Genomic DNA, 26,200 nt, shown 5'->3' with positions numbered 1-26,200 from the left:
TGCCATCAAGGAAATCAGGGCTCCTTTCATGTGTGATGTGTAACACGGAATTGCTCTGCACGCAGTGCAGGGGAATCGGGCCTCATCTGGCGGCGAGGGGGAAGTCTTATGGTTTTTCTCGAGTTGTGGCGGGAACCTGGGGTATATTCTCGAGTTACGACGGGGATTGACCCTCCACACACGTGTTTGTTCAGCGAAGGCAGGACTCCTGCCTAGTTGCGAGGGACAACTCGGGATTCTCCTCGAGGCTTGGCAGGGCAATTGGGACGCCTCTAAAGCTGAGGCGGGAGACCAAGGGTCCCTTTCCACGTGCCACAGGAAACCTGGGACTCCTATCAAGTTTGACGGGGAGTCAGGCATCGTCTCCTTTGGAGGCAAGTATCTCCGCGTACCCCTGGAGTTTTCAAAGGATGTGAGGCCTCCGGTCGCCATGAGGTCGGGAACTAGGTCTTTCTCTGTGGTCTCCACAGGGGATTCAGACATCCTTTCGTCTTGGGAGATGCAAGACGAGCCTGCATTCAAGTCACTGCAGGGATATCCGGCCTTATTTCGAGTCAGGGCATAGCGGTGTCCATTCCACGTGAGGCCGCAAACTCAGGGTCCCTCTCACATAGCTAGAGCTGAGAGAAGCCTCCTCTTGAGGTGCTTGTGGTAAGGTGGTATTCCTCTGGAGTCGAAGCCAGGGACTAACCTCTCATCTCGAGTTGATTTTTGGTCCCCGTAGCTCTTTCGTGTTGCTACAGTGAGCTCAGGATTCCTCTAGCCTTGAAACAGTGTTCTTGCGGTTTCTCTGGAGTGCCATCAAGGAAATCAGGGCTCCTTTCATGTGTGATGTGTAACACGGAATTGCTCTGCACGCAGTGCAGGGGAATCGGGCCTCATCTGGCGGCGAGGGGGAAGTCTTATGGTTTTTCTCGAGTTGTGGCGGGAACCTGGGGTATATTCTCGAGTTATGACGGGGATGGCCCTTCCACACACGTGTTTGTTCAGCAACGTCAGGACTCCTGCCTAGTTGCAAGGGACAACTCGGGATTCTCCTCGAGGCTTGGCAGGGCAATTGGAACACCTCTAAAGCTGAGGCGGGAGACCAAGGGTCCCTTTCCACGTGCCACAGGAATCCTGTGACTCCTATCAAGTTTCACGAGGAGTCAGGCATCGTCTCCTTTGGAGGCAAGGATCTCCGTGTACCTCTGGAGTTGTCAAAGGATGTGAGGCCTCCGGTCGCGATGAGGTTGGGAACTAGGTTTTTCTCTGTGGTCTCCACAGGGGATTCAGACATCCTTTCGTCTTGGGAGATGCAAGACGAGCCTGCATTCAAGTCACTGCAGGGATATCCGGCCTTATTTCGAGTCAGGGCATCGCAGTGTCCATTCCACTTGAGGCCGCAAACTCAGGGTCCCTCTCACATACCTAGAGCTGAGAGAAGCGTCCTCTTGAGGTGCTTGTGGTAAGGTGGTATTCCTCTGGATTCGAAGCCAGGGACTAACCTCTCATCTCGAGTTGATTTTTGGTCCACGGAGCTCTTTCGTGTTACTACAGTGACCTCAGGGTCCCTCTAGCCTTAAAACAATGTTCTTGGGGTTTCTCTGGAGTGCCATCAAGGAAATCAAGGCTCCTTTCATGTGTGATGTGCAACACGGAATTGCTCTGCACGCAGTGCAGGGGAATCGGGCCTCATCTCGCGGCGAGGGGGAAGTCTCATGGTTTTTCTCGAGTTGCGGCAGGAACCTGGGGTATATTCTCGAGTTACGACGGGGATGGCCATTCCACACAAGTGTTTGTTCAGCGACGGCAGCACTGCTGCCTAGTTGCGAGGGACAACTCGGGATTCTCCTCGAGGCTTGGCAGGGCAATTGGGACGCCTCTCCAGCTGAGGCGGGAGACCAAGGGTCCCTTTCCATGTGCCACAGGAATCTTGGGACTCCTAAGAAGTTTCACGAGGAGTCAGGCATCGTCTCCTTTGGAGGCACTGATCTCCGCGTACCTCTGGAGTTTTCAAAGGATGTGAGGCCTCCGGTCGCGATGAGGTGGGGAACTAGGACTTCCTCTGTGGTCTCCACTGGGTATTCAGACTTCCTTTCGTCTTGGGAGATGCAAGACGAGCCTGCATTCAAGTCACTGCAGGGATATGCAGCCTTATTTCGAACCAGGGCATCGCGGTGTCCATTCCACTTGAGGCCCCAAACTCAGGGTCCCTCTCACATACCTAGAGCTGAGAGAAGCCTCCTCTTGAGGTGCTTGTGGAAAGGTGGTATTTCTCTGGAGTCGAAGCCAGGGACTAACCTCTCATCTCGAGTTGAATTTTGTCCACGGAGCTCTTTCGTGTTGCTACAGTGACCTCAGGATCCCCCTAGCCTTGAAACAGTGTTCTTGGGGTTTCTCTGGAATGCCATCAAGGAAATCAAGGCTCTTTTCATGTGTGATGTGCAACACGGAATTGCTCTGCACGCAGTGCAGGGGAATCGGGCCTCATCTCGCGGCGAGGGTGAAGTCTCATGGTTTTTGTCGAGTTGCGGCGGGAACCTGGGGTATATGCTCGAGTTACGACGGGAATGGACCTTCCACCCACGTGTTTGTTCAGCGACGTCAGGACTCCTGCCTAGTTGCGAGGGACAACTTGGGATTCTCCTCGAGGCTTGGCAGGGCAATTGGGACGCCTCTCCAGCTGAGGCGGGAGACCAAGGGTCCCTTTCCACGTGCCACAGGAAACCTGGGACTCCTATTAAGTTTGACGAGGAGTCAGGCATCTTCTCCTTTGGAGGCAAGGATCTCCGCGTACCTCTGGAGTTTTCAAAGAATGTGAGGCCTCCGGTCGCGATGAGGTGGGGAACTAGGTCTTTCTCTGTGGTCTCCACAGGGGATTCAGACATCCTTTCGTCTTGGGAGTTGCAAGACGAGCCTGCATTCAAGTCACTGCAGGGATATCCAGCCTTATTTCGAGTCAGGGCATCGCGGTGTCCATTCCACTTGAGGCCGCAAACTCAGGGTCCCTCTCACATAGCTAGAGCTGAGAGAAGCCTCCTCTTGAGGTGCTTGTGGTAAGGTGGTATTCCTCTGGAGTCAAAGCCAGGGACTAACCTCTCATCTCGAGTTGATTTTTGGTCCACGGAGCTCTTTCGTGTTGCTACAGTGACCTCAGGATCCCTCTAGCCTTGAAACAGTGTTCTTGGGGTTTCTCTGGAGAGCCATCAAGGAAATCAAGGCTCCTTTCATGTTTGATGTGCAACACGGCATTGCTCTGCACGCAGTGCAGGGGAATCGGGCCTCATCTCACGGCGAGGCGGAAGTCTCATTGTTATTCTCGAGTTGCGGCGGGAACCTGGGATATATTCTCTAGTTACCACGGGGATGGCCCTTCCACCCACGTGTTTGTTCAGCGACGTCAGGACTCCTGCCTAGTTGCGAGGGACAACTCGGGATTCTCCTCGAGGCTTGGCAGGGCAATTGGGACGCCTCTCCAGCTGAGGCGGGAGACCAAGGGTCCCTTTCCACGTGCCACAGGAATTCTGGGTCTCCTGTCAAGTTTCACGAGGAGTCAGGCATCGTCTCCTTTGGAGGCACTGATCTCCGCGTACCTCTGGAGTTTTCAAAGGATGTGAGGCCTCCGGTCGCCATGAGGTCGGGAACTAGGTCTTTCTATGTGGTGTCCACAGGGGATTCAGACATCCTTTCGTCTTGGGAGATGCAAGACGAGCCTGCATTCAAGTCACTGCAGAGATATCCGGCCTTATTTCGAGTCAGGGCATAGCGGTGTCCATTCCACGTGAGGCCGCAAACTCAGGGTCCCTCTCACATAGCTAGAGCTGAGAGAAGCCTCCTCTTGAGGTGCTTGTGGTAAGGTGGTATTCCTCTGGAGTCGAAGCCAGGGATTAACCTCTCATCTCGAGTTGATTTTTGGTCCACGTAGCTCTTTCGTGTTGCTACAGTGACCTCAGGATTCCTCTAGCCTTGAAACAGTGTTCTTGGGGTTTCTCTGGAGTGCCATCAAGGAAATCAGGGCTCCTTTCATGTGTGATGTGTAACACGGAATTGCTCTGCACGCAGTGCAGGGGAATCGGGCCTCATCTGGCGGCGAGGGGGAAGTCTTATGGTTTTTCTCGAGTTGTGGCGGGAACCTCGGGTATATTCTCGAGTTACGACGGGGATTGACCTTCCACACACGTGTTTGTTCAGCGAAGGCAGGACTCCTGCCTAGTTGCGAGGGACAACTCGGGATTCTCCTCGAGGCTTGGCAGGGCAATTGGGACGCCTCTAAAGCTGAGGCGGGAGACCAAGTGTCCCTTTCCACGTGCCACAGGAAACCTGGGACTCCTATCAAGTTTGACGAGGAGTCAGGCATCGTCTCCTTTGGAGGCAAGGATCTCTGCGTACCTCTGGAGTTTACAAAGGATTTGAGGCCTCCGGTCGCGATGAGGTGGGGAACTAGGTCTTTCTCTGTGGTCTCCACAGGGGATTCAGACATCCTTTCGTCTTGGGAGATGCAAGACGAGCCTGCATTCAAGTCACTGCAGGGATATCCGGCCTTATTTCGAGGCAGGGCATCGCGGTGTACATTCCACTTGAGGCCGCAAACTCAGGGTCCCTCTCACATACCTAGAGCTGAGAGAAGCCTCCTCTTGAGGTGCTTGTGGTAAGGTGGTATTCCTCTGGAGTCGAAGCCAGGGACTAACCTCTCATCTCGACTTGATTTTTGGTCCACGGAGCTCTTTCGTGTGGCTACAGTGACCTCAGGATCCCTCTAGCCTTGAAACAGTGTTCTTGGGGTTTCTCTGGAGTGCCATCAAGGAAATCAAGGCTCCTTTCATGTGTGATGTGCAACACGGAATTGCTCTGCACGCAGTGCAGGGGAATCGGGCCTCATCTCGCGGCGAGGGGGAAGTCTCATGGTTTTTCTCGAGTTGCGGCGGGAACCTGGGGTATATTGTCGAGTTACGACGGGGATGGCCTTTCCACACACGTGTTTGTTCAGCGACGTCAGGACTCCTGCCTAGTTGCGAGGAACAACTCGGGATTCTCCTCGAGGCTTGGCAGGGCAATTGGGACGCCTCTCCAGCTGAGGCGGGAGACCAAGGGTCCCTTCCACGTGCCACAGGAATCCTGGGACTCCTATCAAGTTTCACGAGGAGTCAGGCATCGTCTCCTTTGGAGGCACTGATCTCCGCGTACCTCCGGTGTTTTCAAAGGATGTGAGGCCTCCGGTCGCGATGAGGTTGGGAACTAGGTTTTTCTCTGTGGTCTCCACAGGGGATTCAGACATCCTTTCGTCTTGGGAGATGCAAGACGAGCCTGCATTCAAGTCACTGCAGGGATATCCGGCCTTATTTCGCGTCAGGGCATCGCAGTGTCCATTCCACTTGAGGCCGCAAAATCAGGGTCCCTCTCACATACCTAGAGCTGAGAGAAGCCTCCTCTTGAGGTGCTTGTGGTAAGGTGGTATTCCTCTGGAGTCGAAGCCAGGGACTAACCTCTCATCTCGAGTTGATTTTTGGTCCACGGAGCTCTTTCGTGTTACTACAGTGACCTCAGGATCCCTCTGGCCTTGAAACAGTGTTCTTGGGGTTTCTCTGGAGTGCCATCAAGGAAATCAACACTCCTTTCATGTGTGATGTGCAACACGGAATTGCTCTGCACGCAGTGCAGGGGAATCGCGCCTAATCTCGCGGCGAGGGGGAAGTCTCATGGTTTCTCTCGAGTTGCGGCGGGAACCTGGGGTATATTCTCGAGTTACGACGGGGATGGCCCTTCCACCCACGTGTTTGTTCAGCAACGTCAGGACTCCTGCCTAGTTGCGAGGGACAACTCGGGATTCTCCTCGAGGCTTGGCAGGGCAATTGGGACGCCTCTAAAGCTGAGGCGGGAGACCAAGGGTCCCTTTCCACGTGCCACAGGAATCCTGTGACTCCTATCAAGTTTCACGAGGAGTCAGGCATCGTCTCCTTTGGAGGCACTGATCTCCGTGTACCTCTGGAGTTGTCAAAGGATGTGAGGCCTCCGGTCGCGATGAGGTTGGGAACTAGGTTTTTCTCTGTGGTCTCCACAGGGGATTCAGACATCCTTTCGTCTTGGGAGATGCAAGACGAGCCTGCATTCAAGTCACTGCAGGGATATCCGGCCTTATTTCGCGTCAGGGCATCGCAGTGTCCATTCCACTTGAGGCCGCAAAATCAGGGTCCCTCTCACATAGCTAGAGCTGAGAGAAGCCTCCACTTGAGGTGCTTGTGGTAAGGTGGTATTCCTCTGGAGTCGAAGCCAGGGACTAACCTCTCATCTCGAGTTGATTTTTGGTCCACGGAGCTCTTTCGTGTTGCTACAGTGACCTCAGGATCCCTCTAGCCTTGAAACAGTGCTCTTGGGGTTTCTCTGGAGTGCCATCAAGGAAATCAAGGCTCCTTTCAGGTGTGATGTGCAACACGGAATTGCTCTGCACGCAGTGCAGGGGAATCGCGCCTCATCTCGCGGCGAGGGGGAAGTCTCATGGTTTTTCTCGAGTTGCGGCGGGAACCTGGGGTATATTCTCGAGTTACGACGGGGATGGCCCTTCCACCCACGTGTTTGTTCAGCGACGTCAGGACTCCTGCCTAGTTACGAGTGACAACTCGGGATTCTCCTCGAGGCTTGGCAGGGCAATTGGGACGCCTCTCCAGCTGAGGCGGGAGACCAAGTTTCCCTTTCCACGTGCCACCGGATTCTTGGGACTCCTATCAAGTTTCACGAGGAGTCAGGCATCGTCTCCTTTGGAGGCACTGATCCCCGCGTCCCTCTGGAGTTTTCAAAGGATTTGAGGCCTCTGGTCGCCATGAGGTGGGGAACTAGGTTTTTCTCTGTGGTCTCCACAGGGGATTCAGACATCCTTTCATTTTGGGAGATGTAAGACGAGCCTGCATTCAAGTCACTGCAAGGATATCCGGCCTTATTTCGAGTCAGGGCATCGCGGTGTCCATTCCAATTGAGGCCGCAAACTCAGGGTCCCTCTCACATACCTAGAGCTGAGAGAAGCCTCCTCTTGAGGTGCTTGTGGTAAGGTGGTATTCCTCTGGAGTCGAAGCCAGGGACTAACCTCTCATCTCGAGTTGATTTTTGGTCCACGGAGCTCTTTCGTGTTGCTACAGTGACCTCAGGATCCCTCTAGCCTTGAAACAGTGTTCTTGGGGTTTCTCTGGAGTGCCATCAAGGAAATCAAGGCTCCTTTCATGTGTGATGTGCAACACGGAATTGTTCTGCACGCAGTGCAGGGGAATCGGGCCTCATCTCGCGGCGAGGGGGAAGTCTCATGGTTTTTCTCGAGTTGTGGCGGGAACCTGGGGTATATTCTCGAGTTACGACGGGGATGGCCCTTCCACACACGTGTTTGTTCAGCGACGTCAGGACTCCTGCCTAGTTGCGAGGGACAACTCGGGATTCTCCTCGAGGCTTGGCAGGGCAATTGGGACGCCTCTAAAGCTGAGGCGGGAGACCAAGGGTCCCTTTCCACGTGCCACAGGAATCCTGTGACTCCTATCAAGTTTCACGAGGAGTCAGGCATCGTCTCCTTTGGAGGCACTGATCTCCGTGTACCTCTGGAGTTGTCAAAGGATGTGAGGCCTCCGGTCGCGATGAGGTTGGGAACTAGGTTTTTCTCTGTGGTCTCCACAGGGGATTCAGACATCCTTTCGTCTTGGGAGATGCAAGACGAGCCTGCATTCAAGTCACTGCAGGGATATCCGGCCTTATTTCGCGTCAGGGCATCGCAGTGTCCATTCCACTTGAGGCCGCAAAATCAGGGTCCCTCTCACATACCTAGAGCTGAGAGAAGCCTCCTCTTGAAGTGCTTGTGGTAAGGTGGTATTCCTCTGGAGTCGAAGCCAGGGACTAACCTCTCATCTCGAGTTGATTTTTGGTCCACGGAGCTCTTTCTTGTTGCTACAGTGACCTCAGGATCCCTCTAGCCTTGAAACAGTGCTCTTGGGGTTTCTCTGGAGTGCCATCAAGGAAATCAAGGCTCCTTTCATGTGTGATGTGCAACACGGAATTGCTCTGCACGCAGTGCAGGGGAATCGCGCCTGATCTCGCGGCGAGGGGGAAGTATCATGGTTTCTCTCGAGTTGCGGCGGGAACCTGGGGTATATTCTCGAGTTACGACGGGGATGGCCCTTCCACCCACGTGTTTGTTCAGCGACGTCAGGACTCCTGCCTAGTTACGAGGGACAACTCGGGATTCTCCTCGAGGCTTGGCAGGGCAATTGGGACGCCTCTCCAGCTAAGGCGGGAGACTAAGTGTCCCTTTCCACGTGCCACAGGATTCTTGGCACTCCTATCAAGTTTCACGAGGAGTCAGGCATCGTCTCCTTTGGAGGCACTGATCTCCGCGTACCTCTGGAGTTTTCAAAGGATGTGTGGCCTCCGGTCGCGATGAGGTGGGGAACTAGGTCTTTCTCTGTGGTCTCCACAGGGGATTCAGACATCCTTTCGTCTTGGGAGATGCAAGACGAGCCTGCATTCAAGTCACTGCAGGGATATCCGGCCTTATTACGAGTCAGGGCATCCCGGTGTCCATTCCACTTGAGGCCGCAAACTCAGGGTCCCTCTCACATACCTAGAGCTGAGAGAAGCCTCCTCTTGAGGTGCTTGTGGTAAGGTGGTATTCCTCTGGAGTCGAAGCCAGGGACTAACCTCTCATCTCGAGTTCATTTTTGGTCCACGGAGCTCTTTCTTGTTGCTACAGTGACCTCAGGATCCCGCTAGCCTTGAAACAGTGTTCTTGGGGTTTCTCTGGAGTGCCATCAAGAAAATGAAGGCTCCTTTCATGTTTGATGTGCAACACGGCATTGCTCTGCATGCAGTGCAGGGGAATCGGGCCTCATCTCACGGCGAGGGGGAAGTCTCATAGTTTTTCTCGAGTTGCGGCGGGAACCTGGGATATATTCTCGAGTTACCACGGGGATTGCCCTTCCACCCACGTGTTTGTTCAGCGACGTCAGGACTCCTGCCTAGTTGTGAGGGACAACTCGGGATTCTCCTCGAGGCTTGGCAGGGCAATTGGGACGCCTCTCCAGCTGAGGCGGGAGACTAAGCGTCCCTTTCCACGTGCCACAGGAATCCTGGGACTCCTATCAAGTTTCACGAGGAGTCAGGCATCGTCTCCTTTGGAGGCACTGATCTCCGCGTACCTCCGGTGTTTTCAAAGGATGTGAGGCCTCCGGTCGCGATGAGGTTGGGAACTAGGTTTTTCTCTGTGGTCTCCACAGGGGATTCAGACATCCTTTCGTCTTGGGAGATGCAAGACGAGCCTGCATTCAAGTCACTGCAGGGATATCCGGCCTTATTTCGCGTCAGGGCATCGCAGTGTCCATTCCACTTGAGGCCGCAAAATCAGGGTCCCTCTCACATACTTAGAGCTGAGAGAAGCCTCCTCTTGAGGTGCTTGTGGTAAGGTGGTATTCCTCTGGAGTCGAAGCCAGGGACTAACCTCTCATCTCGAGTTGATTTTTGGACCACGGAGCTCTTTCGTGTTGCTACAGTGACCTCAGGATCCCTCTAGCCTTGAAACAGTGTTCTTGGGGTTTCTCTGGAGTGCCATCAAGGAAATCAACGCTCCTTTCATGTGTGATGTGCAACAGGGAATTGCTCTGCACGCAGTGCAGGGGAATCGCGCCTAATCTCGCGGCGAGGGGGAAGTCTCATGGTTTTTCTCCAGTTGCGGCGGGAACCTGGGGTATATTCTCGAGTTACGACGGGGATGGCCCTTCCACCCACGTGTTTGTTCAGCAACGTCAGGACTCCTGCCTAGTTGCGAGGGACAACTCGGGATTCTCCTCGAGGCTTGGCAGGGCAATTGGGACGCCTCTAAAGCTGAGGCGGGAGACCAAGGGTCCCTTTCCACGTGCCACAGGAATCCTGTGACTCCTATCAAGTTTCACGAGGAGTCAGGCATCGTCTCCTTTGGAGGCACTGATCTCCGTGTACCTCTGGAGTTGTCAAAGGATGTGAGGCCTCCGGTCGCGATGAGGTTGGGAACTAGGTTTTTCTCTGTGGTCTCTACAGGGGATTCAGACATCCTTTCGTCTTGGGAGATGCAAGACGAGCCTGCATTCAAGTCACTGCAGGGATATCCGGCCTTATTTCGCGTCAGGGCATCGCAGTGTCCATTCCACTTGAGGCCGCAAAATCAGGGTCCCTCTCACATACCTAGAGCTGAGAGAAGCCTCCTCTTGAGGTGCTTGTGGTAAGGTGGTATTCCTCTGGAGTCGAAGCCAGGGACTAACCTCTCATCTCGAGTTGATTTTTGGTCCACGGAGCTCTTTCTTGTTGCTACAGTGACCTCAGGATCCCTCTAGCCTTGAAACAGTGCTCTTGGGGTTTCTCTGGAGTGCCATCAAGGAAATCAAGGCTCCTTTCATGTGTGATGTGCAACACGGAATTGCTCTGCACGCAGTGCAGGGGAATCGCGCCTGATCTCGCGGCGAGGGGGAAGTATCATGGTTTCTCTCGAGTTGCGGCGGGAACCTGGGGTATATTCTCGAGTTACGACGGGGATGGCCCTTCCACCCACGTGTTTGTTCAGCGACGTCAGGACTCCTGCCTAGTTACGAGGGACAACTCGGGATTCTCCTCGAGGCTTGGCAGGGCAATTGGGACGCCTCTCCAGCTGAGGCGGGAGACCAAGTGTCCCTTTCAACGTGCCACAGGATTCTTGGGACTCCTATCAAGTTTCACGAGGAGTCAGGCATCGTCTCCTTTGGAGGCACTGATCTCCGCGTACCTCTGGAGTTTTCAAAGGATGTGAGGCCTCCGATCGCGATGAGGTGGGGAACTAGGTCTTTCTCTGTGGTCTCCACAGGGGATTCAGACATCCTTTCGTCTTGGGAGATGCAAGACGAGCCTGCATTCAAGTCACTGCATGGATATCCGGCCTTATTACGAGTCAGGGCATCCCGGTGTCCATTCCACTTGAGGCCGCAAACTCAGGGTCCCTCTCACATACCTAGAGCTGAGAGAAGCCTCCTCTTGAGGTGCTTGTGGTAAGGTGGTATTCCTCTGGAGTCGAAGCCAGGGACTAACCTCTCATCTCGAGTTGATTTTTGGTCCACGGAGCTCTTTCTTGTTGCTACAGTGACCTCAGGATCCCGCTAGCCTTGAAACAGTGTTCTTGGGGTTTCTCTGGAGTGCCATCAAGAAAATGAAGGCTCCTTTCATGTGTGATGTGCAACACGGCATTGCTCTGCATGCAGTGCAGGGGAATCGGGCCTCATCTCACGGCGAGGGGGAAGTCTCATAGTTTTTCTCGAGTTGCGGCGGGAACCTGGGATATATTCTCGAGTTACCACGGGGATGGCCCTTCCACCCACGTGTTTGTTCAGCGACGTCAGGACTCCTGCCTAGTTGTGAGGGACAACTCGGGATTCTCCTCGAGGCTTGGCAGGGCAATTGGGACGCCTCTCCAGCTGAGGCGGGAGACTAAGCGTCCCTTTCCACGTGCCACAGGAATCCTGGGACTCCTATCAAGTTTCACGAGGAGTCAGGCATCGTCTCCTTTGGAGGCACTGATCTCCGTGTACCTCTGGAGTTGTCAAAGGATGTGAGGCCTCCGATCGCGATGAGGTTGGGAACTAGGTTTTTCTCTGTGGTCTCCACAGGGGATTCAGACATCCTTTCGTCTTGGGAGATGCAAGACGAGCCTGCATTCAAGTCACTGCAGGGATATCCGGCCTTATTTCGCGTCAGGGCATCGCAGTGTCCATTCCACTTGAGGCCGCAAAATCAGGGTCCCTCTCACATACCTAGAGCTGAGAGAAGCCTCCTCTTGAAGTGCTTGTGGTAAGGTGGTATTCCTCTGGAGTCGAAGCCAGGGACTAACCTCTCATCTCGAGTTGATTTTTGGTCCACGGAGCTCTTTCTTGTTGCTACAGTGACCTCAGGATCCCTCTAGCCTTGAAACAGTGCTCTTGGGGTTTCTCTGGAGTGCCATCAAGGAAATCAAGGCTCCTTTCATGTGTGATGTGCAACACGGAATTGCTCTGCACGCAGTGCAGGGGAATCGCGCCTGATCTCGCGGCGAGGGGGAAGTATCATGGTTTCTCTCGAGTTGCGGCGGGAACCTGGGGTATATTCTCGAGTTACGACGGGGATGGCCCTTCCACCCACGTGTTTGTTCAGCGACGTCAGGACTCCTGCCTAGTTACGAGGGACAACTCAGGATTCTCCTCGAGGCTTGGCAGGGCAATTGGGACGCCTCTCCAGCTGAGGCGGGAGACCAAGTGTCCCTTTCCACGTGCCACAGGATTCTTGGCACTCCTATCAAGTTTCACGAGGAGTCAGGCATCGTCTCCTTTGGAGGCACTGATCTCCGCGTACCTCTGGAGTTTTCAAAGGATGTGAGGCCTCCGATCGCGATGAGGTGGGGAACTAGGTCTTTCTCTGTGGTCTCCACAGGGGATTCAGACATCCTTTCGTCTTGGGAGATGCAAGACGAGCCTGCATTCAAGTCACTGCAGGGATATCCGGCCTTATTACGAGTCAGGGCATCCCGGTGTCCATTCCACTTGAGGCCGCAAACTCAGGGTCCCTCTCACATACCTAGAGCTGAGAGAAGCCTCCTCTTGAGGTGCTTGTGGTAAGGTGGTATTCCTCTGGAGTCGAAGCCAGGGACTAACCTCTCATCTCGAGTTCATTTTTGGTCCACGGAGCTCTTTCTTGTTGCTACAGTGACCTCAGGATCCCGCTAGCCTTGAAACAGTGTTCTTGGGGTTTCTCTGGAGTGCCATCAAGAAAATGAAGGCTCCTTTCATGTTTGATGTGCAACACGGCATTGCTCTGCATGCAGTGCAGGGGAATCGGGCCTCATCTCACGGCGAGGGGGAAGTCTCATAGTTTTTCTCGAGTTGCGGCGGGAACCTGGGATATATTCTCGAGTTACCACGGGGATGGCCCTTCCACCCACGTGTTTGTTCAGCGACGTCAGGACTCCTGCCTAGTTGTGAGGGACAACTCGGGATTCTCCTCGAGGCTTGGCAGGGCAATTGGGATGCCTCTCCAGCTGAGGCGGGAGACTAAGCGTCCCTTTCCACGTGCCACAGGAATAATGGGACTCCTATCAAGTTTCACGAGGAGTCAGGCATCGTCTCCTTTGGAGGCACTGATCTCCGCGTACCTCCGGTGTTTTCAAAGGATGTGAGGCCTCCGGTCGCGATGAGGTTGGGAACTAGGTTTTTCTTTGTGGTCTCCACAGGGGATTCAGACATCCTTTCGTCTTGGGAGATGCAAGACGAGCCTGCATTCAAGTCACTGCAGGGATATCCGGCCTTATTTCGCGTCAGGGCATCGCAGTGTCCATTCCACTTGAGGCCGCAAAATCAGGGTCCCTCTCACATACCTAGAGCTGAGAGAAGCCTCCTCTTGAGGTGCTTGTGGTAAGGTGGTATTCCTCTGGAGTCGAAGCCAGGGACTAACCTCTCATCTCGAGTTGATTTTTGGACCACGGAGCTCTTTCGTGTTGCTACAGTGACCTCAGGATCCCTCTAGCCTTGAAACAGTGTTCTTGGGGTTTCTCTGGAGTGCCATCAAGGAAATCAACGCTCCTTTCATGTGTGATGTGCAACAGGGAATTGCTCTGCACGCAGTGCAGGGGAATCGCGCCTAATCTCGCGGCGAGGGGGAAGTCTCATGGTTTCTCTCCAGTTGCGGCGGGAACCTGGGGTATATTCTCGAGTTACGACGGGGATGGCCCTTCCACCCACGTGTTTGTTCAGCAACGTCAGGACTCCTGCCTAGTTGCGAGGGACAACTCGGGATTCTCCTCGAGGCTTGGCAGGGCAATTGGGACGCCTCTAAAGCTGAGGCGGGAGACCAAGTGTCCCTTTCCACGTGCCACAGGAATCCTGTGACTCCTATCAAGTTTCACGAGGAGTCAGGCATCGTCTCCTTTGGAGGCACTGATCTCCGTGTACCTCTGGAGTTGTCAAAGGATGTGAGGCCTCCGGTCGCGATGAGGTTGGGAACTAGGTTTTTCTCTGTGGTCTCCACTGGGGATTCAGACATCCTTTCGTCTTGGGAGATGCAAGACGAGCCTGCATTCAAGTCACTGCAGGGATATCCGGCCTTATTTCGCGTCAGGGCATCGCAGTGTCCATTCCACTTGAGGCCGCAAAATCAGGGTCCCTCTCACATACCTAGAGCTGAGAGAAGCCTCCTCTTGAGGTGCTTGTGGTAAGGTGGTATTCCTCTGGAGTCGAAGCCAGGGACTAACCTCTCATCTCGAGTTGATTTTTGGTCCACGGAGCTCTTTCTTGTTGCTACAGTGACCTCAGGATCCCTCTAGCCTTGAAACAGTGCTCTTGGGGTTTCTCTGGAGTGCCATCAAGGAAATCAAGGCTCCTTTCATGTGTGATGTGCAACACGGAATTGCTCTGCACGCAGTGCAGGGGAATCGCGCCTGATCTCGCGGCGAGGGGGAAGTATCATGGTTTCTCTCGAGTTGCGGCGGGAACCTGGGGTATATTCTCGAGTTACGACGGGGATGGCCCTTCCACACACGTGTTTGTTCAGCGACGTCAGGACTCCTGCCTAGTTATGAGGGACAACTCGGGATTCTCCTCGAGGCTTGGCAGGGCAATTGGGACGCCTCTCCAGCTGAGGCGGGAGACCAAGTGTCCCTTTCCACGTGCCACAGGATTCTTGGGACTCCTATCAAGTTTCACGAGGAGTCAGGCATCGTCTCCTTTGGAGGCACTGATCTCCGCGTACCTCTGGAGTTTTCAAAGGATGTGAGGCCTCTGATCGCGATGAGGTGGGGAACTAGGTCTTTCTCTGTGGTCTCCACAGGGGATTCAGACATCCTTTCGTCTTGGGAGATGCAAGACGAGCCTGCATTCAAGTCACTGCATGGATATCCGGCCTTATTACGAGTCAGGGCATCCCGGTGTCCATTCCACTTGAGGCCGCAAACTCAGGGTCCCTCTCACATACCTAGAGCTGAGAGAAGCCTCCTCTTGAGGTGCTTGTGGTAAGGTGGTATTCCTCTGGAGTCGAAGCCAGGGACTAACCTCTCATCTCGAGTTGATTTTTGGTCCACGGAGCTCTTTCTTGTTGCTACAGTGACCTCAGGATCCCGCTAGCCTTGAAACAGTGTTCTTGGGGTTTCTCTGGAGTGCCATCAAGAAAATGAAGGCTCCTTTCATGTTTGATGTGCAACACGGCATTGCTCTGCATGCAGTGCAGGGGAATCGGGCCTCATCTCACGGCGAGGGGGAAGTCTCATAGTTTTTCTCGAGTTGCGGCGGGAACCTGGGATATATTCTCGAGTTACCACGGGGATGGCCCTTCCACCCACGTGTTTGTTCAGCGACGTCAGGACTCCTGCCTAGTTGTGAGGGACAACTCGGGATTCTCCTCGAGGCTTGGCAGGGCAATTGGGACGCCTCTCCAGCTGAGGCGGGAGACTAAGCGTCCCTTTCCACGTGCCACAGGAATCCTGGGACTCCTATCAAGTTTCACGAGGAGTCAGGCATCGTCTCCTTTGGAGGCACTGATCTCCGCGTACCTCCGGTGTTTTCAAAGGATGTGAGGCCTCCGGTCGCGATGAGGTTGGGAACTAGGTCTTTCTCTGTGGTCTCCACAGGGGATTCAGACATCCTTTCGTCTTGGGAGATGCAAGACGAGCCTGCATTCAAGTCACTGCAGGGATATCCGGCCTTATTTCGCGTCAGGGCATCGCAGTGTCCATTCCACTTGAGGCCGCAAAATCAGGGTCCCTCTCACATACCTAGAGCTGAGAGAAGCCTCCTCTTGAGGTGCTTGTGGTAAGGTGGTATTCCTCTGGAGTCGAAGCCAGGGACTAACCTCTCATCTCGAGTTGATTTTTGGACCACGGAGCTCTTTCGTGTTGCTACAGTGACCTCAGGATCCCTCTAGCCTTGAAACAGTGTTCTTGGGGTTTCTCTGGAGTGCCATCAAGGAAATCAACGCTCCTTTCATGTGTGATGTGCAACAGGGAATTGCTCTGCACGCCGTGCAGGGGAATCGCGCCTAATCTCGCGGCGAGTGGGAAGTCTCATGGTTTCTCTCCAGTTGCGGCGGGAACCTGGGGTATATTCTCGAGTTACGACGGGGATGGCCCTTCCACCCACGTGTTTGTTCAGCAACGTCAGGACTCCTGCCTAGTTGCGAGGGACAACTCGGGATTCTCCTCGAGGCTTGGCAGGGCAATTGGGACGCCTCTAAAGCTGAGGCGGGAGACCAAGTGTCCCTTTCCACGTGCCACAGGAATCCTGTGACTCCTATCAAGTTTCACGAGGAGTCAGGCATCGTCTCCTTTGGAGGCACTGATCTCCGTGTACCTCTGGAGTTGTCAAAGGATGTGAGGCCTCCGGTCGCGATGAGGTTGGGAACTAGGTTTTTCTCTGTGGTCTCCACAGGGGATTCAGACATCCTTTCGTCTTGGGAGATGCAAGACGAGCCTGCATTCAAGTCACTGCAGGGATATCCGGCCTTATTTCGCGTCAGGGCATCGCAGTGTCCATTCCACTTGAGGCCGCAAAATCAGGGTCCCTCTCACATACCTAGAGCTGAGAGAAGCCTCCTCTTGAGGTGCTTGTGGTAAGGTGGTATTCCTCTGGAGTCGAAGCCAGGGACTAACCTCTCATCTCGAGTTGATTTTTGGTCCACGGAGCTCTTTCTTGTTGCTACAGTGACCTCAGGATCCCTCTAGACTTGAAACAGTGCTCTTGGGGTTTCTCTGGAGTGCCATCAAGGAAATCAAGGCTCGTTTCATGTGTGATGTGCAACACGGAATTGCTCTGCACGCAGTGCAGGGGAATCGCGCCTGATCTCGCGGCGAGGGGAAAGTATCATGGTTTCTCTCGAGTTGCGGCGGGAACCTGGGGTATATTCTCGAGTTACGACGGGGATGGCCCTTCCACCCACGTGTTTGTTCAGCGACGTCAGGACTCCTGCCTAGTTATGAGGGACAACTCGGGATTCTCCTCGAGGCTTGGCAGGGCAATTGGGACGCCTCTCCAGCTGAGGCGGGAGACCAAGTGTCCCTTTCCACGTGCCACAGGATTCTTGGGACTCCTATCAAGTTTCACGAGGAGTCAGGCATCGTCTCCTTTGGAGGCACTGATCTCCGCGTACCTCTGGAGTTTTCAAAGGATGTGAGGCCTCCGATCGCGATGAGGTGGGGAACTAGGTCTTTCTCTGTGGTCTCCACAGGGGATTCAGACATCCTTTCGTCTTGGGAGATGCAAGACGAGCCTGCATTCAAGTCACTGCAGGGATATCCGGCCTTATTACGAGTCAGGGCATCCCGGTGTCCATTCCACTTGAGGCCGCAAACCCAGGGTCCCTCTCACATACCTAGAGCTGAGAGAAGCCTCCTCTTGAGGTGCTTGTGGTAAGGTGGTATTCCTCTGGAGTCGAAGCCAGGGACTAACCTCTCATCTCGAGTTGATTTTTGGTCCACGGAGCTCTTTCTTGTTGCTACAGTGACCTCAGGATCCCGCTAGCCTTGAAACAGTGTTCTTGGGGTTTCTCTGGAGGGCCATCAAGAAAATGAAGGCTCCTTTCATGTTTGATGTGCAACACGGCATTGCTCTGCATGCAGTGCAGGGGAATCGGGCCTCATCTCACGGCGAGGGGGAAGTCTCATAGTTTTTCTCGAGTTGCGGCGGGAACCTGGGGTATATTCTCGAGTTACGACGGGGATGGCCCTTCCACCCACGTGTTTGTTCAGCGACGTCAGGACTCCTGCCTAGTTGTGAGGGACAACTCGGGATTCTCCTCGAGGCTTGGCAGGGCAATTGGGACGCCTCTCCAGCTGAGGCGGGAGACTAAGCGTCCCTTTCCACGTGCCACAGGAATCCTGGGACTCCTATCAAGTTTCACGAGGAGTCAGGCATCGTCTCCTTTGGAGGCACTGATCTCCGCGTACCTCCGGTGTTTTCAAAGGATGTGAGGCCTCCGGTCGCGATGAGGTTGGGAACTAGGTTTTTCTCTGTGTTCTCCACAGGGGATTCAGACATCCTTTCGTCTTGGGAGATGCAAGACGAGCCTGCATTCAAGTCACTGCAGGGATATCCGGCCTTATTTCGAGTCAGGGCATCGCAGTGTCCATTCCACTTGAGGCCGCAAAATCAGGGTCCCTCTCACATACCTAGAGCTGAGAGAAGCCTCCTCTTGAGGTGCTTGTGGTAAGGTGGTATTCCTCTGGAGTCGAAGCCAGGGACTAACCTCTCATCTCGAGTTGATTTTTGGACCACGGAGCTCTTTCGTGTTGCTACAGTGACCTCAGGATCCCTCTAGCCTTGAAACAGTGTTCTTGGGGTTTCTCTGGAGTGCCATCAAGGAAATCAACGCTCCTTTCATGTGTGATGTGCAACAGGGAATTGCTCTGCACGCAGTGCAGGGGAATCGCGCCTAATCTCGCGGCGAGGGGGAAGTCTCATGGTTTCTCTCCAGTTGCGGCGGGAACCTGGGGTATATTCTCGAGTTACGACGGGGATGGCCCTTCCACCCACGTGTTTGTTCAGCAACGTCAGGACTCCTGCCTAGTTGCGAGGGACAACTCGGGATTCTCCTCGAGGCTTGGCAGGGCAATTGGGACGCCTCTAAAGCTGAGGCGGGAGACCAAGTGTCCCTTTCCACGTGCCACAGGAATCCTGTGACTCCTATCAAGTTTCACGAGGAGTCAGGCATCGTCTCCTTTGGAGGCACTGATCTCCGTGTACCTCTGGAGTTGTCAAAGGATGTGAGGCCTCCGGTCGCGATGAGGTTGGGAACTAGGTTTTTCTCTGTGGTCTCCACAGGGGATTCAGACATCCTTTCGTCTTGGGAGATGCAAGACGAGCCTGCATTCAAGTCACTGCAGGGATATCCGGCCTTATTTCGCGTCAGGGCATCGCAGTGTCCATTCCACTTGAGGCCGCAAAATCAGGGTCCCTCTCACATACCTAGAGCTGAGAGAAGCCTCCTCTTGAGGTGCTTCTGGTAAGGTGGTATTCCTCTGGAGTCGAAGCCAGGGACTAACCTCTCATCTCGAGTTGATTTTTGGTCCACGGAGCTCTTTCTTGTTGCTACAGTGACCTCAGGATCCCTCTAGCCTTGAAACAGTGCTCTTGGGGTTTCTCTGGAGTGCCATCAAGGAAATCAAGGCTCCTTTCATGTGTGATGTGCAACACGGAATTGCTCTGCACGCAGTGCAGGGGAATCGCGCCTGATCTCGCGGCGAGGGGGAAGTATCATGGTTTCTCTCGAGTTGCGGCGGGAACCTGGGGTATATTCTCGAGTTACGACGGGGATGGCCCTTCCACCCACGTGTTTGTTCAGCGACGTCAGGACTCCTGCCTAGTTATGAGGGACAACTCGGGATTCTCCTCGAGGCTTGGCAGGGCAATTGGGACGCCTCTCCAGCTGAGGCGGGAGACCAAGTGTCCCTTTCCACGTGCCACAGGATTCTTGGGACTCCTATCAAGTTTCACGAGGAGTCAGGCATCGTCTCCTTTGGAGGCACTGATCTCCGCGTACCTCTGGAGTTTTCAAAGGATGTGAGGCCTCCGATCGCGATGAGGTGGGGAACTAGGTCTTTCTCTGTGGTCTCCACAGGGGATTCAGACATCCTTTCGTCTTGGGAGATGCAAGACGAGCCTGCATTCAAGTCACTGCATGGATATCCGGCCTTATTACGAGTCAGGGCATCCCGGTGTCCATTCCACTTGAGGCCGCAAACTCAGGGTCCCTCTCACATACCTAGAGCTGAGAGAAGCCTCCTCTTGAGGTGCTTGTGGTAAGGTGGTATTCCTCTGGAGTCGAAGCCAGGGACTAACCTCTCATCTCGAGTTGATTTTTGGTCCACGGAGCTCTTTCTTGTTGCTACAGTGACCTCAGGATCCCGCTAGCCTTGAAACAGTGTTCTTGGGGTTTCTCTGGAGTGCCATCAAGAAAATGAAGGCTCCTTTCATGTTTGATGTGCAACACGGCATTGCTCTGCATGCAGTGCAGGGGAATCGGGCCTCATCTCACGGCGAGGGGGAAGTCTCATAGTTTTTCTCGAGTTGCGGCGGGAACCTGGGATATATTCTCGAGTTACCACGGGGATGGCCCTTCCACCCACGTGTTTGTTCAGCGACGTCAGGACTCCTGCCTAGTTGTGAGGGACAACTCGGGATTCTCCTCGAGGCTTGGCAGGGCAATTGGGACGCCTCTCCAGCTGAGGCGGGAGACTAAGCGTCCCTTTCCACGTGCCACAGGAATCCTGGGACTCCTATCAAGTTTCACGAGGAGTCAGGCATCGTCTCCTTTGGAGGCACTGATCACCGCGTACCTCCGGTGTTTTCAAAGGATGTGAGGCCTCCGGTCGCGATGAGGTTGGGAACTAGGTTTTTCTCTGTGGTCTCCACAGGGGATTCAGACATCCTTTCGTCTTGGGAGATGCAAGACGAGCCTGCATTCAAGTCACTGCAGGGATATCCGGCCTTATTTCGCGTCAGGGCATCGCAGTGTCCATTCCACTTGAGGCCGCAAAATCAGGGTCCCTCTCACATACCTAGAGCTGAGAGAAGCCTCCTCTTGAGGTGCTTGTGGTAAGGTGGTATTCCTCTGGAGTCGAAGCCAGGGACTAACCTCTCATCTCGAGTTGATTTTTGGACCACGGAGCTCTTTCGTGTTGCTACAGTGACCTCAGGATCCCTCTAGCCTTGAAACAGTGCTCTTGGGGTTTCTCTGGAGTGCCATCAAGGAAATCAACGCTCCTTTCATGTGTGATGTGCAACAGGGAATTGCTCTGCACGCAGTGCAGGGGAATCGCGCCTAATCTCGCGGCGAGGGGGAAGTCTCATGGTTTCTCTCCAGTTGCGGCGGGAACCTGGGGTATATTCTCGAGTTACGACGGGGATGGCCCTTCCACCCACGTGTTTGTTCAGCAACGTCAGGACTCCTGCCTAGTTGCGAGGGACAACTCGGGATTCTCCTCGAGGCTTGGCAGGGCAATTGGGACGCCTCTAAAGCTGAGGCGGGAGACCAAGGGTCCCTTTCCACGTGCCACAGGAATCCTGTGACTCCTATCAAGTTTCACGAGGAGTCAGGCATCGTCTCCTTTGGAGGCACTGATCTCCGTGTACCTCTGGAGTTGTCAAAGGATGTGAGGCCTCCGGTCGCGATGAGGTTGGGAACTAGGTTTTTCTCTGTGGTCTCCACAGGGGATTCAGACATCCTTTCGTCTTGGGAGATGCAAGACGAGCCTGCATTCAAGTCACTGCAGGGATATCCGGCCTTATTTCGCGTCAGGGCATCGCAGTGTCCATTCCACTTGAGGCCGCAAAATCAGGGTCCCTCTCACATACCTAGAGCTGAGAGAAGCCTCCTCTTGAGGTGCTTGTGGTAAGGTGGTATTCCTCTGGAGTCGAAGCCAGGGACTAACCTCTCATCTCGAGTTGATTTTTGGTCCACGGAGCTCTTTCTTGTTGCTACAGTGACCTCAGGATCCCTCTAGCCTTGAAACATTGCTCTTGGGGTTTCTCTGGAGTGCCATCAAGGAAATCAAGGCTCCTTTCATGTGTGATGTGCAACACGGAATTGCTCTGCACGCAGTGCAGGGGAATCACGCCTGATCTCGCGGCGAGGGGGAAGTATCATGGTTTCTCTCGAGTTGCGGCGGGAACCTGGGGTATATTCTCGAGTTACGACGGGAATGGGCCTTCCACCCACGTGTTTGTTCAGCGACGTCAGGACTCCTGCCTAGTTACGAGGGACAACTCGGGATTCTCCTCGAGGCTTGGCAGGGCAATTGGGACGCCTCTCCAGCTGAGGCGGGAGACCAAGGGTCCCTTTCAACGTGCCACAGGATTCTTGGGACTCCTATCAAGTTTCACGAGGAGTCAGGCATCGTCTCCTTTGGAGGCACTGATCTCCGCGTACCTCTGGAGTTTTCAAAGGATGTGAGGCCTCCGATCGCGATGAGGTGGGGAACTAGGTCTTTCTCTGTGGTCTCCACAGGGGATTCAGACATCCTTTCGTCTTGGGAGATGCAAGACGAGCCTGCATTCAAGTCACTGCAGGGATATCCGGCCTTATTACGAGTCAGGTCATCCCGGTGTCCATTTCACTTGAGGCCGCAAACTCAGGGTCCCTCTCACATACCTAGAGCTGAGAGAAGCCTCCTCTTGAGGTGCTTGTGGTAAGGTGGTATTCCTCTGGAGTCGAAGCCAGGGACTAACCTCTCATCTCGAGTTGATTTTTGGTCCACGGAGCTCTTTCTTGTTGCTACAGTGACCTCAGGAGCCCGCTAGCCTTGAAACAGTGTTCTTGGTGTTTCTCTGGAGTGCCATCAAGGAAATCAAGGCTCCTTTCATGTGTGATGTGCAACACGGAATTGCTCTGCACGCAGTGTAGGGGAATCAGGCCTCATCTCGCGGCGAGGGGGAAGTCTCATGGTTTTTCTCCAGTTGCGGCGGAAACCTGGGGTATATTCTCGAGTTACGACGGGGATGGCCCTTCCCCCGACGTGTTTGTTCAGCGACGTCAGGACTCCTGCCTAGTAGCGAGGGACAACTCGGGATTCTCCTCGAGGCTTTCCAGGGCAATTGGGACGCTTCTCCAGCTGAGCCGGGAAACCAAGAGTCCCTTTCCACGTGCCACAGGAATCCTGGGACCCCTATCAAGTTTCACGAGGAGTCAGGCATCGTCTCCTTTGGAGGCACTGATCTCCGCGTACCTCTGAAGTTTTCAAATGATGTGAGGCGTCCGGTCGCGATGAGGTGGGAAACTAGGTCTTTCTCAGTGGTCTCCACAGGGGATTCAGATATCCTTTCGTCTTGGGAGATGCAAGACGAGCCTGCATTCAAGTCACTGCAGGGATATCCGGCCTTATTTCGCGTCAGGGAATCGCACTGTCCATTCCACTTGAGGCCACAAAATCAGGGTCCCTCTCACATACCTAAAGCTGAGAGAAGCCTCCTCTTGAGGTGCTTGTGGTAAGGTGGTATTCCTCTGGAGTCGAAGCCAGGAACTAACCTCTCATCTCGAGTTGATTTTTGGTCCACGGATCTCTTTCATGTTGCTGCAGTGACCTCAGGATCCCTCTAGCCTTGAAACAGTGTTCTTGGGGTTTCTCTGGAGTGCCATCAAGGAAATCAAGGCTCCTTTCATGTGTGATGTGCAACACGGAATTGCTCTGCACGCAGTGCAGGGGAATCGCGCCTCATCTCGCGGCGAGGGGGAAGTATCATGGTTTCTCTCGAGTTGCGGTGTGAACCTGGGGTATATTCTCGAGTTACGATGGGGATGGCTCTTCCACCCACGTGTTTGTTCAGCGACGTCAGGACTCCAGCCTAGTTGCGTGGGACAACTCGGGATTCTCCTCGAGGCTTGGCAGGGCAATTGGGACGCCTCTCCAGCTGAGGCGGGAGACCAAGTGTCCCTTTCCACGTGCCACAGGAATCCTGGGACTCCTATCAAGTTTCACGAGGATTCAGGCATCGTCTCCTTTGGAGGCCCTGATCTCCGCGTACCTCTGGAGTTTTCAAAGGATGTGAGGCCTCCGGTCGCGATGAGGTGGGGAACTAGGTTTTTCTCTGGGGTCTCCACAGGGGATTCAGACATCCTTTCGTCTTGGGAGATGCAAGACGAGCCTGCATTCAAGTCACTGCAGGGATATCCGGCCTTATTTCGCGTCAGGGCATCGCAGTGTCCATTCCACTTGAGGCCGCAAAATCAGGGTCCCTCTCACATACCTAGAGCTGAGAGAAGCCTCCTCTTGAGGTGCTTGTGGTAAGGTGGTATTCCTCTGGAGTCGAAGCCAGGGACTAACCTCTCATCTCGAGTTGATTTTTGGTCCACGGAGCTCTTTCTTGTTGCTACAGTGACCTCAGGATCCCTCTAGCCTTGAAACAGTGCTCTTGGGGTTTCTCTGGAGTGCCATCAAGGAAATCAAGGCTCCTTTCATGTGTGATGTGCAACACGGAATTGCTCTGCACGCAGTGCAGGGGAATCGCGCCTGATCTCGCGGCGAGGGGGAAGTCTCATGGTTTCTCTCGAGTTGCGGCGGGAACCTGGGGTATATTCTCGAGTTACGACGGGGATGGCCCTTCCACCCACGTGTTTGTTCAGCGACGTCAGGACTCCTGCCTAGTTACGAGGGACAACTCGGGATTCTCCTCGAGGCTTGGCAGGGCAATTGGGACGCCTCTCCAGCTGAGACGGGAGACCAAGTGTCCCTTTCCACGTGCCACAGGATTCTTGGGACTCCTATCAAGTTTCACGAGGAGTCAGGCATCGTCTCCTTTGGAGGCACTGATCTCCGCGTACCTCTGGAGTTTTCAAAGGATGTGAGGCCTCCGATCGCGATGAGGTGGGGAACTAGGTCTTTCTCTGTGGTCTCCACAGGGGATTCAGACATCCTTTCGTCTTGGGAGATTCAAGACGAGCCTGCATTCAAGTCACTGCAGGGATATCCGGCCTTATTACGAGTCAGGGCATCCCGGTGTCCATTCCACTTGAGGCCGCAAACTCAGGGTCCCTCTCACATACCTAGAGCTGAGAGAAGCCTCCTCTTGAGGTGCTTGTGGTAAGGTGGTATTCCTCTGGAGTCGAAGCCAGGGACTAACCTCTCATCTCGAGTTGATTTTTGGTCCATGGAGCTCTTTCTTGTTACTACAGTGACCTCAGGATCCCGCTAGCCTTGAAACAGTGTTCTTGGGGTTTCTCTGGAGTGCCATCAAGAAAATGAAGGCTCCTTTCATGTTTGATGTGCAACACGGCATTGCTCTGCATGCAGTGCAGGGGAATCGGGCCTCATCTCACGGCGAGGGGGAAGTCTCATAGTTTTTCTCGAGTTGCGGCGGGAACCTGGGATATATTCTCGAGTTACCACGGGGATGGCCCTTCCACACACGTGTTTGCTCAGCGACGTCAGGACTCCTGCCTAGTTGTGAGGGACAACTCGGGATTCTCCTCGAGGCTTGGCAGGGCAATTGGGACGCCTCTCCAGCTGAGGCGGGAGACTAAGCGTCCCTTTCCACGTGCCACAGGAATCCTGGGACTCCTATCAAGTTTCACGAGGAGTCAGGCATCGTCTCCTTTGGAGGCACTGATCTCCGCGTACCTCCGGTGTTTTCAAAGGATGTGAGGCCTCCGGTCGCGATGAGGTTGGGAACTAGGTTTTTCTCTGTGGTCTCCACAGGGGATTCAGACATCCTTTCGTCTTGGGAAATGCAAGACGAGCCTGCATTCAAGTCACTGCAGGGATATCCGGCCTTATTTCGCGTCAGGGCATCGCAGTGTCCATTCCACTTGAGGCCGCAAAATCAGGGTCCCTCTCACATACCTAGAGCTGAGAGAAGCCTCCTCTTGAGATGCTTGTGGTAAGGTGGTATTCCTCTGGAGTCGAAGCCAGGGACTAACCTCTCATCTCGAGTTGATTTTTGGACCACGGAGCTCTTTCGTGTTACTACAGTGACCTCAGGATCCCTCTAGCCTTGAAACAGTGTTCTTGGGGTTTCTCTGGAGTGCCATCAAGGAATTCAACGCTCCTTTCATGTGTGATGTGCAACAGGGAATTGCTCTGCACGCAGTGCAGGGGAATCGCGCCTAATCTCGCGGCGAGGGGGAAGTCTCATGGTTTCTCTCCAGTTGCGGCGGGAACCTGGGGTATATTCTCGAGTTACGACGGGGATGGCCCTTCCACCCACGTGTTTGTTCAGCAACGTCAGGACTCCTGCCTAGTTGCGAGGGACAACTCGGGATTCTCCTCGAGGCTTGGCAGGGCAATTGGGACGCCTCTCCAGCTGAGGCGGGAGACCAAGGGTCCCTTTCCACGTGCCACAGGAATCCTGTGACTCCTATCAAGTTTCACGAGGAGTCAGGCATCGTCTCCTTTGGAGGCACTGATCTCCGTGTACCTCTGGAGTTGTCAAAGGATGTGAGGCCTCCGGTCGCGATGAGGTTGGGAACTAGGTTTTTCTCTGGGGTCTCCACAGGGGATTCAGACATTCTTTCGTCTTGGGAGATGCAAGACGAGCCTGCATTCAAGTCACTGCAGGGATATCCGGCCTTATTTCGCGTCAGGGCATCGCAGTGTCCATTCCACTTGAGGCCGCAAAATCAGGGTCCCTCTCACATACCTAGAGCTGAGAGAAGCCTCCTCTTGAGGTGCTTGTGGTAAGGTGGTATTCCTCTGGAGTCGAAGCCAGGGACTAACCTTTCATCTCGAGTTGATTTTTGGTCCACGGAGCTCTTT

Source organism: Cervus elaphus, chromosome 24, assembly GCF_910594005.1.
Source record: "Cervus elaphus chromosome 24, mCerEla1.1, whole genome shotgun sequence".
Taxonomy (NCBI): domain Eukaryota; kingdom Metazoa; phylum Chordata; class Mammalia; order Artiodactyla; family Cervidae; genus Cervus; species Cervus elaphus.
This window is presented reverse-complemented; position numbering follows the sequence as displayed.